This window comes from Aphis gossypii, chromosome 1 (genome assembly GCF_020184175.1).
Source record: "Aphis gossypii isolate Hap1 chromosome 1, ASM2018417v2, whole genome shotgun sequence".
Lineage (NCBI taxonomy): Eukaryota > Metazoa > Arthropoda > Insecta > Hemiptera > Aphididae > Aphis > Aphis gossypii.
Genome location: NC_065530.1, coordinates 76,681,339 through 76,688,345, shown reverse-complemented (window position 1 = coordinate 76,688,345; position 7,007 = coordinate 76,681,339). Strand labels below are relative to the sequence as shown.

Genomic DNA, 7,007 nt, shown 5'->3' with positions numbered 1-7,007 from the left:
TTGTTTCTTAAAAGTTAATAATGTATTTTTAAAATGACAACGTTTTTTTTACTTTGTGAAATATTCGTAAAACTAGTTGTTTTTGAAAAATCGGTCAATAAGTGGACGTTGTCCCAACACAAAAAATAATACTTAAATTTTTTACAATCTTATGCATGTAGATTCATAAATCAATTGTGTAAGATCATTTTCTTTGAATTTTAATAGTCAAAACTTGTAGTTTGTCCAAACGATGTATAAAATGTGATTTTTCCAAAGATTAACGGTTTTTCGTGGCCTTTCACATTCAACTTTGAGATATTACATAATATTTTTTGCATAAATGATACGTCGGCGATTCTTTAAAATTAATAATGTATTTTTAAAATGATAACGTTTTTTTTACTTTGTGAAATATACGTAAAACTAGTTGTTTTGGAAAAATCGGTCAATAAGTGGACGTGGTCCCAACTCAAAAAATAATACTTAAATTTTTTACAATCTTATGCATGTAGATTCATAAATCAGTTGCATAAGATAACAATTGTTAAATTTTAATAGTCAAAACTTGTACTTTGTCCAAACGATGCATAAAATGTGATTTTTCCAAAGAAAAACGGTTTTTCGTGGCCTTTCACGTTCAATTTTGAGATATTCCATAATATTTTTTGCATAAATGATACGTCGGCGTTTCTTTAAAGTTAATAATGTATTTTTAAAATGATAAAGCTTTTTTTACTTTGTGAAATATACGTAAAACCAGTTGTTTTGGAAAAATCGGTCAATAAGTGGACGTGGTCCCAACTCAAAAAATAATACTTAAATTTTTTACAATCTTATGCATGTAGATTCATAAATCAGTTGCATAAGATAATAATTGTTAAATTTTAATAGTCAACATTTGTTCTTTGTCCAAACGATGTATAAAATGTGATTTTTCCAAAGAAAAACGGTTTTCCGTGGCCTTTCACATTCAATTTTGAGATATTTCATAATATTTTTTGCATAAATGATACGTCGGCGTTTCTTAAAAGTTAATAATGTATTTTTAAAATGATAAAGCTTTTTTTACTTTGTGAAATATACGTACAACTAGTTGTTTTGGAAAAATCGGTCAATAAGCGTTCGTGAGACCACCATAAAAAATAATACTTAAATTTTTTACAATCTTATGCATGGTGATTCATAAATCAGTTGCATAAGATAACAATTGTTAAATTTTAATAGTCAACACTTGTACTTTGTCCAAACGATGTATAAAATGTGATTTTTCCAAAGAAAAACGGTTTTTCGTGGCCTTTCACATTCAATTTTGAGATATTCTATAATATTTTTTGCATAAATGATACGTCGGCGTTTCTTAAAAGTTTATAATGTATTTTTAAAATGATAAAGCTTTTTTTACTTTGTGAAATATACGTAAAACTAGTTGTTTTGGAAAAATCGGTCAATAAGTGGACGTGGTCCCAACACAAAAAATAATACTTAAATTTTTTACAATCTTATGCATGTAGATTCATAAATCAATTGCATGAGATAACAATTGTTAAATTTTAATAGCCAAAACTAGTAGTTTGTCCAATCGATGAATAAAATGGGATTTTTCCAAAGAAAAACGGGTTTCCGTGGCATTTCGCATTCAATTTTGAGATATTTCATAATATTTTTTGCATAAATGATACGTCGGCGTTTCTTAAAAGTTAATAATGTATTTTTAAAATGATAAAGCTTTTTTTACTTTGTGAAATATACGTAAAACTAGTTGTTTTGGAAAAATCGGTCAATAAGCGTTCGTGAGACCACCATAAAAAATAATACTTAAATTTTTTACAATCTTATGCATGTAGATTCATAAATCAATTGTGTAAGATCATTTTTTTTAATTTTAATAGTCAAAACTTGTAGTTTGTCCAAATGATGTATAAAATTTGATTTTTCCAAAGATTAACGGTTTTTCGTGGCCTTTCACGTTCAACTTTGAGATACTCCATAATTTTTTTTGCATTAATGATACGTCGGCGTTTCTTAAAAGTTAATAATGTATTTTTAAAATGGTAAAGTTTTTTTTACTTTGTGAAATATACGTATAACTAGTTGTTTTGGAAAAATCGGTCAATAAGTGGACGTGGTCCCAACACAAAAAATAATATTTAAATTTTTTACAATCTTATGCATGTAGATTCATAAATCAGTTGCATAAGATAACAATTGTTAAATTTTAATAGTCAAAACTTGTACTTTGTCCAAACGATGCATAAAATGTGATTTTTCCAAAGATTAACGGTTTTCCGTGGCCTTTCACATTCAATTTTGAGATATTCCATAATATTTTTTGCATAAATGATACGTCGGCGTTTCTTAAAAGTTAATAATGTATTTTTAAAATGATAAAGCTTTTTTTACTTTGTGAAATATACGTAAAACTAGTTGTTTTGGAAAAATCGGTCAATAAGCGGGCGTGAGACCACCATAAAAAATAATACTTAAATTTTTTACAATCTTATGCATGTAGATTCATAAATCAGTTGCATAAGATAACAATTGTTAAATTTTAATAGTCAAAATTTGTACTTTGTCCAAACGATGTATAAAATGTGATTTTTCCAAAGAAAAACGGTTTTTCGTGGCCTTTCACATTCAATTTTGAGATATTCCATAATATTTTTTGCATAAATGATACGTCGGCGTTTCTTTAAAATTAATAATGTATTTTTAAAATGATAACGTTTTTTTTACTTTGTGAAATATACGTATAACTAGTTGTTTTGGAAAAATCGGTCAATAAGCGGGCGTGAGACCACCATAAAAAATAATACTTAAATTTTTTACAATCTTTTGCATGTAGATTCATACATCAATTGTGTAAGATCATTTTTTTTTAATTATAATAGTCAAAACTTGTAGTTTGTCCAAATGATGCATAAAATGTGATTTTTCCAAAAAAAACGGTTTTCCGTGCCCTTTCACATTCAATTTTGAGATATTTCATAATATTTTTTGCACAAATGATACGTCGGCGTTTCTTAAAATTTAATAATGTATTTTTAACGCTTTTTTTACTTTGTGAAATATACGTAAAACTAGTTGTTTTGGAAAAATCGGTCAATAAGCGGGCGTTGTCCCAACACAAAAAATAATACTTAAATTTTTTACAATCTTATGCATGTAGATTCATGAAGGAATTGTGTAAGATCATTTTTATAATTTTAATAGTCAAAACTTGTAGTTTGTCCAAATGATGCATAAAATGTGATTTTTCCAAAAGAAAACGGATTTCCGTGCCCTTTCACATTCAATTTTGAGATATTTCATAATATATTTTGCATAAATGATACGTCGTTGTTTCTTAAAAGTTAATAATGTATTTTTAAAATGACAACGTTTTTTTTACTTTGTGAAATATTCGTAAAACTAGTTGTTTTTGAAAAATCGGTCAATAAGTGGACGTTGTCCCAACACAAAAAATAATACTTAAATTTTTTACAATCTTATGCATGTAGATTCATAAATGAATTGTGTAAGATCATTTTTTTTAATTTTAATAGTCAAAACTTGTAGTTTGTCCAAATGATGTATAAAATTTGATTTTTCCAATGATTAACGGTTTTTCGTGGCCTTTCACATTCAACTTTGAGATATTCCATAATATTTTTTGCATTAATGATACGTCGGCGATTCTTAAAAGTTAATAATGTCTTTTTAAATGATAACGTTTTTTTTACTTTGTGAAATATACGTAAAACTAGTTGTTTTGGAAAAATCGGTCAATAAGTGGACGTTGTCCCAACACAAAAAATAATACTTAAATTTTTTACAATCTTATGCATGTAGATTCATAAATCAGTTGCATAAGATAATAATTGTTAAATTTTAATAGTCAAAATTTGTTCTTTGTCCAAACGATGTATAAAATGTGATTTTTCCAAAGATTAACGGTTTTTCGTGGCCTTTCACATTCAATTTTGAGATATTTCATATTATTATTTGCATAAATGATACGTCGGCGTTTCTTAAAAGTTAATAATGTATATTTAAAATGATAAAGCTTTTTTTACTTTGTGAAATATATATGTAAAACTAGTTGTTTTGGAAAAATCGGTCAATAAGCGGGCGTGAGACCACCATAAAAAATAATACTTAAGTTTTTTACAATCTTATGCATGTAGATTCATAAATCAGTTGCATAGGATAATAATTGTTAAATTTTAATAGTCAAAATTTGTTCTTTGTCCAAACGATGTATAAAATGTGATTTTTCCAAAGAAAAACGGTTTTTCGGGGCCTTTCACATTCAACTTTGAGATATTCCATAATATTTGTTGTATAAATGATACGTCGGCGTTTCTTAAAATTTAATAATGTATTTTTAACGCTTTTTTTACTTTGTGAAATATACGTAAAACTAGTTGTTTTGGAAAAATCGGTCAATAAGCGGGCGTGAGACCACCATAAAAAATAATACTTAAAATTTTTTACAATCTTATGCATGTAGATTCATAAATCAATTGTGTAAGATTATTTTTTTTAATTTTAATAGTAAAAACTTGTTGTCTGTCCAAATGATGCATAAAATGTGATTTTTCGAAAGAAAAACGGTTTTTCGTGGCCTTTCACATTCAACTTTGAGATATTCCATAATATTTGTTGCATAAATGATACGTCGGCGTTTCTTAAAATTTAATAATGTATTTTTAACGCTTTTCTTACTTTGTGAAATATACGTAAAACTAGTTGTTTTGGAAAAATCGGTCAATAAGCGGGCGTGAGACCACCATAAAAAATTATACTTAATTTTTTTACAATCTTATGCATGTAGATTCATAAATCAATTGTGTAAGATAATTTTTTTTAATTTTAATAGTCAAAACTTGTAGTTTGTCCAAATGATGCATAAAATGTGATTTTTCCAAAGAAAAACGGTTTTTCGTGGCCTTTCACATTCAATTTTGAGATATTCCATAATATTTTTTGCATAAATGATACGTCGGCGTTTCTTAAAAGTTAATAATGTATTTTTAAAATGATAAAGCTTTTTTTACTTTGTGAAATATACGTAAAACTAGTTGTTTTGGAAAAATCGGTCAATAAGCGGGCGTGAGACCACCATAAAAAATAATACTAAAATTTTTTACAATCTTATGCATGTAGATTCATGTATCAATTGTGTAAGATCATTTTTTTTAATTTTAATAGTCAAAACTTGTATTTTGTCCAAATGATGTATAAAATTTGATTTTTCCAATGATTAACGGTTTTTCGTGGCCTTTCACATTCAACTTTGAGATATTCCATAATATTTTTTGCATTAATGATACGTCGGCGTTTCTTAAAAGTTAATAATGTCTTTTTAAATGATAACGTTTTTTTTACTTTGTGAAATATACGTAAAACTAGTTGTTTTGGAAAAATCGGTCAATAAGTGGACGTTGTCCCAACACAAAAAATAATACTTAAATTTTTTACAATCTTATGCATGTAGATTCATAAATCAGTTGCATAAGATAATAATTGTTAAATTTTAATAGTCAAAATTGTTCTTTGTCCAAACGATGTATAAAATGTGATTTTTCCAAAGATTAACGGTTTTTCGTGGCCTTTCACATTCAATTTTGAGATATTCATAATATATTTTGCATAAATGATACGTCGGCGTTTCTTAAAAGTTAATAATGTATTTTTAAAATAATAAAGCTTTTTTTACTTTGTGAAATATACGTTAAACTAGTTGTTTTGGAAAAATCGGTCAATAAGCGGGCGTGAGACCACCATAAAAAATTATACTTAATTTTTTTACAATCTTATGCATGTAGATTCATAAATCAATTGTGTAAGATAATTTTTTTTAATTTTAATAGTCAAAACTTGTAGTTTGTCCAAATGATGCATAAAATGTGATTTTTCCAAAGAAAAACGGTTTTTCGTGGCCTTTCACATTCAATTTTGAGATAATTCATAATTTTTTTTGCATAAATGATACGTCGGCGTTTCTTAAAAGTTAATAATGTATTTTTAAAATGATAAAGCTTTTTTTACTTTGTGAAATATACGTAAAACTAGTTGTTTTGGAAAAGTCGGTCAATAAGTGGACGTGGTCCCAACACAAAAAATCATACTTATATTTTTCACAATCTTATGCATGTAGATTCATAAATCAGTTGCATAAGATAATAATTGTTAAATTTTAATAGTCAAAATTTGTTCTTTGTCCAAACGATGTATAAAATGTGATTTTTCCAAAGAAAAACGGTTTTTCGGGGCCTTTCACATTCAACTTTGAGATATTCCATAATATTTTTTGCATAAATGATACGTCGGCGTTTCTTAAAAGTTAATAATGTATTTTTAACACTTTTTTTACTTTGTGAAATATACGTAAAACTAGTTGTTTTGGAAAAACCGGTCAATAAGCGGGCGTGAGACCACCATAAAAAATTATACTTAATTTTTTTACAATCTTATGCATGTAGATTCATAAATCAATTGTGTAAGATCATTTTTTTTAATTTTAATAGTCAAAACTTGTAGTTTGTCCAAATGATGCATAAAATGTGATTTTTCCAAAGAAAAACGGTTTTTCGTGGCCTTTCACATTCAATTTTGAGATAATTCATAATTTTTTTTGCATAAATGATACGTCGGCGTTTCTTAAAAGTTAATAATGTATTTTTAAAATGATAAAGCTTTTTTTACTTTGTGAAATATACGTAAAACTAGTTGTTTTGGAAAAGTCGGTCAATAAGTGGACGTGGTCCCAACACAAAAAATCATACTTATATTTTTCACAATCTTATGCATGTAGATTCATAAATCAGTTGCATAAGATAACAATTGTTAAATTTTAATAGCCAAAACTAGTAGTTTGTCCAATCGATGTATAAAATGTGATTTTTCCAAAGAAAAACGGTTTTCCGTGGCCTTTCACATTCAATTTTGAGATATTTCATAATATTTTTTGCATAAATGATACGTCGGCGTTTCTTAAAAGTTAATAATGTATTTTTAAAATGATAAAGCTTTTTTTACTTTGT

At 26.6% G+C, this 7,007-nt stretch overlaps 1 long non-coding RNA gene across 1 annotated transcript; it reads right to left on the bottom strand.

Moving 5' to 3' along the window:
• Positions 1-5,476, bottom strand: LOC126553697 (uncharacterized). The gene is made up of 3 exons (XR_007606573.1): positions 2,705-5,476; positions 1,783-2,372; positions 1-783 (listed from the first exon to the last, which is right to left on the bottom strand). It is a non-coding gene; the product is annotated as an uncharacterized LOC126553697 (long non-coding RNA).
• Positions 5,477-7,007: the final 1,531 nt, after the last annotated feature.